The sequence below is a fragment of the Cyprinus carpio genome, chromosome B13 (genome assembly GCF_018340385.1).
Source record: "Cyprinus carpio isolate SPL01 chromosome B13, ASM1834038v1, whole genome shotgun sequence".
Taxonomy (NCBI): Eukaryota; Metazoa; Chordata; class Actinopteri; order Cypriniformes; family Cyprinidae; genus Cyprinus; species Cyprinus carpio.
The window spans coordinates 16288345-16302516 of record NC_056609.1 but is presented as its reverse complement, the minus strand read 5'-3'; positions in this window follow the sequence as shown (position 1 = coordinate 16302516).

The following is a 14172-nucleotide window of genomic DNA, read 5'->3' as shown; positions in this document are numbered from 1 at the left end:
AATCTGAATTAATAGCGGTTACTTACTTGTCTTTTGATATAAAAATGAGTAGCCATGTAATATTATAGGCTATTAGTCTAGCTCAGCTGCAAGCAGGTATTAGACTTAACCATTGTAATAAATGTCAGATTTAGCTTTGACACAGTTGGTGTAAACTTTGTAGTGAGCGCTGTCTGTGATTACTTGTGTCTTTCATCATTTCTTCTCATGTTCAGATGAGCAGAAAGTGAAAGAGTTCTTCTCCTTCACAACTAAAATAGTTTTTCATTTCAGGCTTATGCAAAATCCTTAAAAAAATAGTTATTTTTTAATCAGACATAAAACACATTAATAGAAGGTATTGATGTTTCAAGATCAATACAATCATCCTTACTTTAAAAAATAAAGAATAATGCAGGACAATTTTTACATATAATACAATGCTCTCCATGACTGCCACTTGACTGCTTTGAACTTAACTTTATAGATTATTGTTGTATTGGGGGCTTGGAGACATAGCAATTTTACTGATGGTCTCTAATGATTGTAATGATTTGCCACAGGCCAATTAATCCAATGAAAGGTACAAATTAGTTTCCTTCTATCCAGAAAGATAGAAGGACTCGGAGTACTCCTTCATTTTAATGTTTTATGTTATCATGTAATTCTGTTATTAGTATCAGATGTCAGGTGTTAGCTGCAAAGTCCCAACTAATCCAATAGTAAATTGATTTTAAAAATGCTAATGTGAATGTCTGTGAAATCACTTTCCTTTAAAAATGTTAAATGAAAGAAATTATATTCTGAGGACATGTTGGATGAGCATTACCTAGTATTACCTGAACATAATTTCAAGTATGATCCATCATGAAGAAACTAGTGTGCATAAAAGTGCAAAATAGAGATGTGACATAAATTAAAGGAATCCAATTATCTTCTGGCTGCTGGGTTGCTGAAACAGCAGTTGCAGGAATTATGTTTAACAGAAGCGCACACTGTTCATTTTTGCTGTTCATAAAATCATTTTTGGATGCTTTTGAGGTGTGCCTGTGATTCAGATTTACTGACAACAGATCCAGTCACCTCATAAGAGTTCAAAAAACATTTCCCTGCATAGCCCTACAGTACTTAAACTGATCTGATACAAGATTTGACAGATTTTTTTAAAAAAAATTTGCATATGCGTTTTGCACATTGGTTAAAGGAATAGTTCACTCAAAAATGAAAATTTGTTGAAAATGTACACACCCTCAGGCTTTTCAAGACGTAGATGTGTTTGTTCTGTGCGTTCACACCGCCACTTGTGAGAGCATCAAAATTTGCTGTACAGAGATTTGTGGAAGCTCTGATGCTGAGCGCTTGGTCTTGTATTTAAAGGAGCCGCAAAGGAAACAAGCATGTTGATCTTGTGCAGACTGACCACAAGTAACGTATAAGTTAACCTCATGAAATATTTTAAATCTAAGTAAGAAACTGAATGATGGAAAGAACTTAACAATTATAGTTACATGTTTGCTAACAAAATAAACCAATAAAAGCCATTTGTGTGTTGAGATTTGTTCATGGCTAGGTGCTAACTTACTCTAATTTCAACGTGCAGTTTATTGGAGACGTTTACCTTGGTCTTTAATTAACATTAATTTGTGTGCATTTTGGACAAATCGGTGTTGTTTTGTTCAAATGAATTGCATTCTCACTGAAAATCAAGCGTTCTAGCGTGAAAATGCTTGGGAACTTATGTGGTTGGAACCAAAGTTTACAGGACTGTGTTCTCTGGAATCCTCTCAAGCGGAGGACTTCTACATTCCGATATTGTTGCTGCCCATCCGTGTCATAGCTCATTACCATAAAGTTGGCGGGGTGAACGCATGGTTTGGGAGAAATTTATCATAACATCATTTGCTCACCAATGGATCCTTTGCAGTGAATGGGTGCCATCAGAATCAGAGTACAAACAGGAGATAAAAACATCACAATAATCCAGAAGTAATCAACATGACTCCAGACCCCGCATCTTTTTATTTTACAAGACATTATTTGATGGACTGGAGTGGTGTGGATTATTGTGATGTTTTCATCAGCTGTTTGGACTCTCATTCTGATGGCACCCATTCAATGCAAAGGATCCATTTGTGGGCAGGTGATGTAATACTAAATATCTCCAAATTTGTTCTGATGAAGAATAAACTCATCTTCATCTTGGATGTCCTGAGGGTAAGTAAAATTTCAGCAATTTTTTATTTTTAGGTGAACTTTTCCTTTAAATAATATAATATATAACACCTTACAAATCCAAATGTCTTTTACTGGGCTCCATTAATTAATGTTCCATTTTCTTTAGGATCTGCCGAGTGGGATCCCATGGGGACGAGATCCTGAGTGATCCTTGCAGAATCTGATTATGCCTTCAATCAATAATCTACCATGATTGTGTATTGTAAGTAGGCTACAAAACTTCAATAAGAAGAGCAAAATTAGTGCTCACCACATGTTTATTACTGTGTCTCTTACCTTGTCTCTTTACGACAAAGAAGTTTTTTTTTTTTTTTTTTTGAATACTTGTCAATCTACATTTTGGAGTGTGAATAAATTTTCAGCAGATTTTCATTTTTGGATAAACTATTCCTTTAAATTTAAGGGGATTGTACAGGATTTTATATATGTGTGTGTGTGTGTGTGTGTGTGTGTGTGTGTGTGTTTTAGTAGAGCTATTGTGTTGTCAGTGACCCATGTGACCCAAGACCACAATGGATGGTCCAATAGCTGCAATTAGAGCTGAATATCATGTTGCTTTAAAGTAGCTATTGTAGTTTATGAACTGACCCTGACCTAAACTCCAATTTCTCACTCAAAGGCACCTAAATCCTCCCATTCTTGAGTAAAAATCTCCCATAAAATAATGGTGACTCAATCAGTCTCTCAAAAGCAAATAAAAGATTCATATAAATGATGACGTTAACGAGTCAAACAGTTTACAATTAATAATTTACAAGGGTGATGCTCTGGCAAAGGTTTATTATTGCTTCCCACTGAATATGAACTTTTGGGTAATATATTGATAACCATGATTCCTGAACTTTTCGCCAATAATACACAGGCAGTGGTGCATTAAGGTCTAAAATATTACAGTCATGGCCAAAAGTTTTGGCAGTGACATAAATTTTGTGTTTTCCAAAGTTTGCCGCTTAAGTATTTGTAGATTATTTTTCCACGTTTCAATGGTATACTGAAAAACAATGAAAAGCATATCATAAGTTTTAAAGGATTTTATTGGCAAAAAAATATAAGTCAATATTTACAGTGTTGACCCATGTTCTTCATAACTCTGCAGTTCGCTCTGGCATGCTGGATATTAGCTTCTGGGCCAAATCCTGATGGCAATCCATTCTTACCTTCTTAATTTTCTGAGTTGATCACAATTTGTGGGCTTCTGCTTGTCCACTCACCTTTTGAGGACTGACCACAGGTTCTCTATGGGATTGAGATCCGGGGAGTTGCCTGGCCACGGATTCAAATTTCAATGTAATGATCTTCAAGCCACTTCTGTATCACTCCTGCTTTGTGACATGGTACTCCATCATGCTGGAAAATGCACGGATCATCACCAAATTGCTCATGGATTGTTGGAAGAAGTCACTCTCGCAGGAGGTTTTGATACCATTCTTTATTCATGGCAGTGTTTTTGGGCAGAATTATTTGAGAGCCCACTCCTTTGGTTGAAAAGCAACCCCACACAAGGATGGTCTCAGGATGCTTCACTGTTGGCACATCACAGGACTCATGGAAGCATTCAGCCCTTCTTGACACCAGGCCGTTGTCCAAAAGTATTAGCCTCACTATGTGTGCAGATGCTCTCACACCAACCTGCTGCCATAACTGCACTGCTGGTAACACGATTCTGTAGCTGAGTCCTCAGGAGGAAATGGTCCTGATGCTTGCTAGACACTCTGGGACGTCCTGAAGACTTCTTCACTGCAGTTGAACCTCTCTCCTCGAAGTTCTTGATGATCTGGTAAATGGTTCTTCAGGTGCAGTATTCTTTTTAGCAATTTCCTTGCATGTGAGGCCATTTTGATGCAAATCGATAATGACTGCATGTGTTTCTTTAGAGGTTACCATTGCTAACAAGAACACAATGATAGGAAGCGCTTCTCCCCTCCTTTTATAGCAATCAGTCTGCTCTTACAATCTAATTAGTATGATAGTGATTTAAAATTTCACACGTGCTTCTGATATGATTAGTCAGTTAATGTTAGCTGGTCATTTTGTATCAGGATCTTTTTTTTTTTTAATTATTTTTTTATTTTTTTGAGGCAATGAAGCTTGTAGCAATGATTTAAAAAGCATCTGATCACTCTACACAATAATCTAGAAACAATGTGAATGAACACCACAACAGCTTAAGCAGCAAACTTTGCAAAACACAAAATTTATGTCACTGCCAAAACTTTTGACCATGACTGTACACATGTTCAGTTGACATCTCATCTCATTTTAGACCTTTCATGTACAGTAGTTTGGAGCTGGCAGCCCTGCTTCCACCTAGAGCAAACCGAACCTATTCAGAGTGAAATTATAATGATTAATGATGACTTTAGTATATCAGATATCTTTACTTCTATTGCTTGCATGTATTCAGCAAACACATATGAATGCATGAATATTGATATTTTCTCTGATACTTTACAATCATTTCAGTTTTACGTGTCAAATCTCTATTTAACAAATCACAGATGATAGAACTGGCACCATTTTGCTGCTGTGGTTCGTACAGAAAAAAGCAGATGAAGCAGCGCTCTGAACATGAGCAGAAATGTTCGGCTGTCATGAGTGGCAGAAGAGTATCTCTGTTGCCATGGAGATGAGAGAATCCAAGGTGCACCCAAGCAAAGCTTAAAATCCTGTCAATTAGAGATAATTTGTTAAAATGTCCATAAAACAAGGAAAAATACATTACCCGGCAAGGTTTCAAAGCCATTTTTTCTCTCAAGGATTTTGTAACTTTGGTTATGAAAGACATCATGAGGAATGTCCTTATTGACCCCCAAAGCATGGTGTTTAATATTATTGTTAAATTCATCACTTGCTAAATCACATATTTTCTTTTAAAAAGCACACATTTTATTTTGTTATTAAATAATATATTATTTAGGAAATATAGGAAATGTATTAAAGGAAATATATATATATATATATATTAGTACAGCTCATTTTAAAATAAAATAAAATAGGCCTAACATTTTCTATTATGTAATGGTAATAATCACAGGTCATATGTTTTATTATTTCTGTTGTGCTTCCTTGTTATGTTTTCCATAATGTGATCAGCTTTATTAGTAACGAAATAATGTTCATGGCATAATCTTATTTATTCAGCTCTTAGAATAAATAAGGGAAAAGGAAACAACTTCTATTACTTCCTGAAAGTACCATGCAGAATGCGGTTGTAGTCACACTATTACTATATTCTACATAGGGCATAAAATAAAGGCAAAAGGTGGAACATGTATGGAAGGTGGAACATGTAATGTAAACCTAGAATGTAATTAGTCCCCTTTCTGTTATCAGGCTAACTGAGTGAATGTCTGTTATTTAAAGTAGATTAAAATGAATATAACACTTTACCTGCATAATATAATGTCACCTTCATTGTATTGAAAGCATTTATTAGTTTAAAATGCCTTTGTGGCTTGTGACATAGTGCCTCTGGCATGGAGAACAACTTCATAATGCCGGCTGGGAGTTAATTTGAGTTCAATGTTATTACACATCTGGGAGTAAATTAAATATAAATGGAATGGCTCTTTTGATGAGAAAACTGTTTACCTCATATTTCGGCAGAGACAACTTGAACGACTCTTAAAACCAGTGCTGATGTGCTTTAGTCATCATCCCGGGGGTCGTTTCCATGGAGGCCCGTCTTATCAATTCTTCCAGAAAACATGCTGTTGAACAGGATGGTTGAAGAAGATATGGTAATCATCCAATGAATCAAAACACTGATGGTTAAATATACAGACTGGCTTCCAGAATTGTGTTTTATTAGTTTTAGGGCAAGGTGGGGTAATATCCAACCTTGGGCAAGCTCAAACATGGCACTGAATCTCATCTTAACACATTTAAAAATGGCTGTGCTCTTCGTAATTTTGTCATTTCATCTGAATATCACCTTTTGTTAGATCTGTTAAAACACTTTTAAGGTTAATTGATCTAATTTTGAGTATTATGTGGAATATAAAAGGTTTATATCTTTGTGTTATTGAGTGATTTGGGATTTAGGGTGGGAAAAGTTTGAATAATAATCTTGAAGATTTTTACATTTTAACAATTAAATTTACACATTTTTATATTTATTTCCCTTTTATCTCACAATCCAGATTTCTTTCTTGCAATTCTGAGTTTGTATCTCACCATTCTGTCTTTTTTTCTGAAATGTGTGCAAAAGGACAGAATTATGAGACATAAAGAGTTGCATGATAAATACTCTTTATAGATATTGTGAGATATTACCTTGCAATATCAAGAAAAGAAGTGAGATAAAATGCTGCAATTACCTTTTGTAATTTTTTTTATTCCATGGTGAAAAACAATAACTGAATAGCAAGATATAAACTCAGAATTCAGAGAGAGAAAAAGTCAGAATTGCAAGATGTAAACTTGGAATTGGAAGGAAAACAAAGTCAGAATTGCGAGACAAAAAGTCACACCTATCTTTTTTATCCTGTGATGGATCAGGTTTCCATATTTGTTTCTTTATCCTGTACATGTTGAAATTGTCTCTAATATTTTACTGTTAAACCGTTGTTCTTACGAGCAGAATATTCCCCCTTTAAGTGAGTTTGCAATCTTCTGTTTGGTTATATATGAAAAGTGTGAGAGAAAAAACTTGTCGGACAGAAGTGTTAAATGGACCACAAGATTTTCAACATGGCCAATTTGAATAAACCTCTTCAGCCTTGTTGCATTTACACTTACACTTAATTTAATCCTCTCAAAGATCACATAGTGTAACAAACACATGAATTTAGTTTGTGATGGAAAAGTTAATGATCATTCCCTGCAACCAATTTTTTATGCTTATCTCCTGTATAGTCACTTAAATGATTCCAAGGAAATTAGAGGGCAAGGGTATTGCATTTGAAGGTCTCTATTGCTCCTGAATGATTGAACACATGCTTACAGAACACAGTTTTATCCTCCTGACTCTAAACATTCTTTTTGGATGCATCTATCTGCTTTTTCACCTTCTCATTACAGTCTGTTTGAGAAAAGGCAGACTTGCATGGCTGAGGTTGCATTGGCTGTGTGCTTACTTGTGAGTAACTGCTCATGCTCATCTTTTTGACATATTTCTACACAAAAAAATGTCCAGAATAAATGTGTTATGAAAGCACTCAAGCATGGAATTTGAATATTTTTTATGACTTCAGTTCTGATGTAAACTTAGGATTATTAATGATCTGAACATGCACAGTTATGCTTTCGCTCTAGTTTAAAAACCCACAAAGAGCACAACCAATAAATGCAGCAAGCATGTAACTGTGACAAGAGGTAGCCTAATTCTCACAGTTTTATACTGATGATGTAATTTTTGTCCTTTTGTTGTTATTTTTATTTGTCGAATACTAGATCATTTCAAAGGGAGTTCAATTTATTTATATTTTGAAGAGTGTTAATATATCTGTTTTACATATTCGGCTTCCTGTGGTGTCTTAACCTCGTTTCACTATTTTGTCCCCAGGGAATATATTCTCAGAGAAAGATTTGAGATTAGGGTACAGAGACCAGGCTTGTAAAGGCAGGTTAGTAAATGGTGAAAAAAGAAAAAAACAAAAAACAATCATCTGTACAATTCTATCACAACTTTTAATACCTCCGTCGAGACTCAGTCTGAATTCCTTCAAGATTCACATAAACAAGAGGTTAGGCGTTCACTATAAGTGTTACTTACAAGTCTGTGAAGAGCTACCACTTTGTCATCATCACAGCCAATATCACATCACCTGAGGTCAGCTGACATTATAGTAGAGCATGTAGGATTAAATGTCAAGGAAAATGGGAATTTTTCCTTGATGTTTTATTTAAAGTGCAGGAAACTGTCTGCTGCTGCCTTGATAAATTACTTTTAGGGAGATTGTGAACAAATGTATTATCTTATCTTCTCTTATCTTCTACTTTATCCTCTTATCTTCTACTTTAATGTCCATCAGATGGCACCCATCAGGTGAAAAGGTTCCACTTCATATTCATAAGCTAGTCCGTGTCATGTTTTAAGTGTTGCCAGAGACCTTGTTTGCCATTGCTGTCAGTACTTCTCAGTTTCATGAGGAAGTCAAGTCACCTTTATTTTTATAGCACTTTATAAAATTCAGATACAATTAGGAAGTGGCTACACAGTATTAAACAGGAAAGTAAAAGAATCAATGATTCAAACTTCAAAAATGAGGCAAATCTAAAAGCAGCTGTAGCAAGAAAATCAAGAAGAATTACAAGAGACTATTTGTGTGTGTGTGGAAAATTAGGTTTGATTCAAATGCTTAGATGGAAAAGAACATAGATTTTCAATCTCTGCATTGGTAGAGATTATTGACTCCTTCTGTTTCTTGTTTTGCCAATAGATGGCGATAAGTGACTGTCTTTATAATGAGTCATTCATTCGACTGGTTTGTTGACTGATTCAGGTATGAAAGCTTTACAAATGAGTCGTTGAATCATTCAATTTACCCATTTGTTCAAAAAAGAATTCATTCTCTAGTGAAACTACCAAGTCATTGAATCATTTACTCAATACACTGATACATTCAGAAAAGAAACACTGCTAGCTGTGACTTGTAATGGCTGTGCCTGGTTAAATCTGTAATTTTTTTGTTGTAACAATGAAAATTGCAGTGGCCAAGACCGCTTTATGTGTTTTGCTGGGGTAACTTTATTGTGGTCTGTGCTACTTGCGCGTTTCTTTATTTGTTTGTGTTGTGAGAATTTGCAGCACATATGCTGTCAAACTGATGATGTTTTCTTAATTTGTTGGTGCTTTTTCTATTTGCATGTGTAAATGTTTAGAGTAGCTCTCTTGGCCACTGTAATTTTCATTGTGAAAAAAAAAATAAAAAAAAAATTACAGAATAAACCAGGCACAGTCGTTCATTTTTTGTGCTGCTGTATTTAAATGATCAAACGGCACACATAATCGGTACGTTGTAAGTTTGAAATCATTCAAACTGTGTACCTTTACATTACACTCAGTCATTTAATGAATATCCTTTCACAATGCATTTCATTTATTAAATAAGAAAACCTCCGTGCCTATTCGCATTCCTAAATTTATTTAGATTCTTGATACCTTATTTTTCATGTGAGATTTAATTTATCTGTTTTATGAAACTGCTGCCTAATATCTCTCAGCAGCATGAAGCTCTGAAAGTCAGTTCATGTCATTATCATGATATTGTGGATTGTATTGTTCAAGCCAATGCCAGATCTTTATCCTGTTTGGATAAATGCTTTAGCTGTGATTGTAGGCCTGTGTTGTGGTCGATAATGGCATATAAAGTGATTTATTGATAAAGTGATTATTGGAGTGTCTATCCATTGAAAAATCGTATTTTATTGGGTGTGCTTTTGTTACCGGCCTCAGACCTAGGGGATATCTGGGCTGGCAACAAAGGACACACAGGCAGTGAAGCACTGTGTATCTGTGAAAACACTGTGAATAAATAAAGAGACAGACAAAATGAGTGTCGTTCCTTTGGTGCGTCAGTTTACTTCTGAGATCTTAAAACTTTAGTAATTGTAAACACTTCTTTAGTTACATACAAAAATAACTTCATCTGCACATTAACTTATGGTGTACACATAAGATATATGAATACATACACACCTGCATTCCATAGCCTGTTTCACATAAGGGCAATATATAATTTACATATTATGTGGAAAGAAGAGTGTGTACAAAATAAATCAATAAAGATTCACATAAATGTCACTTATTACTAGAAAGATGACAAATGTGTCACTTAAACACACAGAATGTGTAAACTAAAATCCAACACCATTTTACATACACCACTTCTCCCAGATTGACTCGTGTCATTCATTAAGCTTGTGCGCAAAGCACTCAAAATGGTGATTGAATTGTTAATGCAACAGATATACTCAACTACTCAATTAAAACACAAAAATAACACACACCCTTGCACTGCCAATGCACTCCAACATCACCACAATGCTGTATAACAATACTTTTGAATGCATTTACTAAACAATAAATCGTTTGCATTTAAGACCCTTGAGTTAATTCAATTTTCATAAAACACATTAGAGCATGACAAAGTTAATCAAAACACTTCACAATTACGTTCCTAACCCTTCCTATAGTCATGTGAACAATCAGAAGAATGTTTAAAGTGCATATTATTTTACCTGTGAATAAATAAAAAGACAGACAAAATGAGTGTCGTTCCTTTGGTGCGTCAGTTTACTTCTGAGGTCGCACCCGGGAAAAAACTAGTCTCTATAGTGTGCTTCACAGAAGCGCTCAAGCGCCATCCGCTGGCATGGCGGTTAACTGATTCTGAACTATTGGTGTTCACATAAAAAAAAAATAGGGAGGTATCAGTTTTCAATTAATTATTGAATAAACATTTTAACACCCTTTACACTCTCCCCTGCTTTAAGAGATGCCTCCGGGCATCCAGAACTAACCCAACAGAATAGAAGAACATTCTTTTTTTTTTTTTTGAATGTCAACAGTCCTGCCTCATTTGTCCTTTCTTAAGTCTAATATGCCCACACAAGTGGAGAAGGATAGTGAGAGGCATCAGGTATGACAGGGTAAGTATGAATAGGGTACAGTACACAGGTGTGCATTGCATTCGCTCCTGGTCTCCAAGGTAGGTATGTGGGTTGTCCCATCTGATTATATGTGAACATCTCCTTTGGCTTTACTGCCCGTGCTGACCTCCGCAGGGTGATGTCTTCCCCATTCATTGGCTGTGCAACCGGCTCCACTCCCAGGTCAGTATCCTCACTACTTCTTCCAGCTATGTAGTCGTCTACTTGTTCCTGAGTTTCCAGAGATGGCAACAGGTCAGCCAGTACTTGCTCTGATTCTGGTGTCACAAACCGGAGTGGTTGCTCATATGTTTGAGGGTTATCTGGCTCAGCTCTATGGTGTTCCGGATGAAACTCTGGTGCCGCTACTCGTAGATCACTACCTGGCTCATGATGGGACTGTTTGAAAGTGGCTTTTCCCCTTTCATATACTGGGACTGGTCTGGGATTACAAGCATATTCTTCCTCGTCCCCTGAATCACCGGAGTCGTGCTCTAAGGTATCAGACCTGTGATGTCGGCTGTTCTTGTGATGTTGCCTCTGCCTTTGTTGTTTCGGTGTTCGATTGTCCTCTCCATTATGTTCAATGGGCAGATCATTCACAGGCAACAGAAGATTACGGTGCAAGACACGTAGAGTGCGATCACCAGTTTCGGCTTGAATTCGATACACAGGACCAACTCCCATCCTCTCAACAACACGGTGAACCTTGTTCTCCCAGTAAGGACGGAGTTTGCCGGGCCCGCCCCTCTCTGATAGGTTGCGTACAAGCACACGATCACCTGGCTGAAGCACACTTCCTCTGACACCACGATCATATATTTTTTTTTTTCCTTTTGCAGAGCTCTTTTTACTATGTTCAGAGGCGATCTTGTATGCCTCCTGCATCCGGGAAGCCCACTTCTGTGCAAATTCCTGACGGGTTTCAGTCTGTGGCTCAGGATCCAGGTTAAAAATCAAATCAATAGGCAACTGTGGGGCCCTTCCAAAGAGGAGAAAGAATGGTGAATACCCTGTGGCTTCATGTCTCGAACAATTGTATGCATGCACTATGTGTGGTAAGTGGTCTTTCCATTCAGATTTCTTTTCCTCTGACAGTGTCCGTAGCATCTGAAGCAGTGTTCTATTCAAGCGCTCAACGGGGTTCCCTTGTGGATGATAGGGTGTCGTTCGAGAATGGGTAATGCCAGCCAGTTGCTGAAGCCGCTGGAATAAGTTATTCTCAAATTCGCGACCCTGATCATGGTGAAGCTTTTGTGGATACCCAAAGCGTGGTATAAAGTCAAAAAAATTTTTTTCAGCAGCCGTTTTTCCAGATTTGTTCCGCGTTGGGTAGGCCTGGGCGAAACGAGTAAAATGATCTACAAGAACCAAGATATACTCGTAGCCACCCTTACTCGGTTCAAGATGCAGATAATCAACAGACAGTAGCTCAAATGGTACACTCGTTGTAATTGAGCCCATTGGTGCCTTTTCAGGAACAGCAGGCCGCTTTTGTTTAATACATGGGCACTGGCGGATGACATAATCTTCTATGTCACGCTGCATGAAAGGCCAATAAAATCTTTGCCTTGCCAGGTGGGTAACTTTGTCAGCGCCGACATGCCCCATGTCATCATGAAGGTGTTTGAGCACAAGAGACTTCAGAGAATCAGGGAGAACCAGCTGTCTGTGTTGTCCGGTTTGTCTGTATAAAATTCCCTGTTCAAGTCGAAGTTTATTCCATTCGTGTAGGAGTCGTCGTGTGGTGGGTCCCATTTGTCTCTTGTCTTTGCCATTGGGGTTCCATCCTTTCTCTTTCAATGCAATCACGTCAACGATGGAAGCATCTCCTTTTTTGGCAGCTCGAATGTCTTCTGGAGGAAACAAGGGTATACTGGCCGGAAGCATATTATCATCAGTGGAGCCCAGCTGAAGAGCCGCAACCCACGGTACTTCTCTTTCTCTCTGGGCTTTATCTCCCTGCCATATGGCAGACACAACATCTGGAGGTAAAACCTCAGAGTACTCTCTGATGTGGTCCTGGAGCTTCACTGGGAACCGTGATAGGGTGTCAGCGTCAGTGTTTGTCTTGCCTGGTCTATATTTTATGGTAAAATGAAAGTCGGCCAATTCACCCACCCAACGATGCCCAACAGCACTCAACTTGGCGGTACTCAGGATATAGGTAAGGGGATTATTATCTGTGAATACGGTGAACGTGGGTGCGTAGTAAAGGTAATCCCGGAATTTATCGCAAATGGCCCACTTTAAGGCAAGGAACTCAAGCTTGTTAGAATGGAGGTGATAATTCTTCTCAGCGGGTATGAGTGTCCTCGAGCCATAGGCGATAAAGCGTAGTTTACCCCCTTGTTCCTGATAGAGTACCGCCCCCAGACCTTCATTGGATGCGTCGGTGTGAAGGACAAAAGGTAAATTAAAGTCTGGGTATGCCAAGATAGGAAAGGTGGTCAACCTGTCGACAAGGGAAGCAACCACAGCACGGTGTTCAGGGGTCCACTGGACTGGTGTCTTGGATGGCAGCTGACCCTTTTTTATACTTTGCTTAGTTGTCCTAGTTTCGACAGATTTCACTCCAGACACCTCGGGACTCTCTTGAAGCTTAAACAGTGGTCGGGCTATTCGGGAAAAATCCTGAATGAAGGACCGATAGTAGCCCAAAAATCCCAAAAGAGCTCTTACTTCTCCAACGTTCTTTGGTTCCCGCTCCTTCCATTGCATCACTGCTTCCAAGTCCTTGGGATCGACTTGAATGCCTTCACTTGTAACTAGGCGCCCAACATACCGCACTTGCCGTTTAAATAATTCACACTTCTTTGGTCGTAATTTTACACCATGCTCCCGTAAGCGGCAAAAGACTCTCTTCAAATCTTTGACGTGGTCCTGAAAGGATTTGGAAAAGCAGAGGACATCGTCTAAGTAGGGAAAACAGCATTCATCCCTCAGACCACTCAACACACCTTCCATACATCTTTGGAAAGCCGCCGGCGCATTGGAAAGGCCAAAAGGAAGACGGATCCACTCATACAATCCCCAAGGCGTGCTGAAAGCTGTCAGGTGCCTGGAGTTCTCCTCAACAAAGCCCTGGTGATATGCACTGCCCTGGTCGAGTATGGAAAACCATGAGTAACCTCCCAGGCTATCTAATAGGTCCTGAATACGTGGAAGGGTGTGACGGTCGGGGATAGTTTTACTGTTAAGTCCACGAAAATCAACACAAAGGCGTAGGCTCATATCTTTTTTTCTTACGCAGACCACGGGAGAGGAATAAGGTGATGCAGACTTTCTAATCCATCCATGATCTAGCAGCTTTTGAACATGTTCCTTAACCTCCCTATACAAGGGCTTTGGGACTGCGTTGTA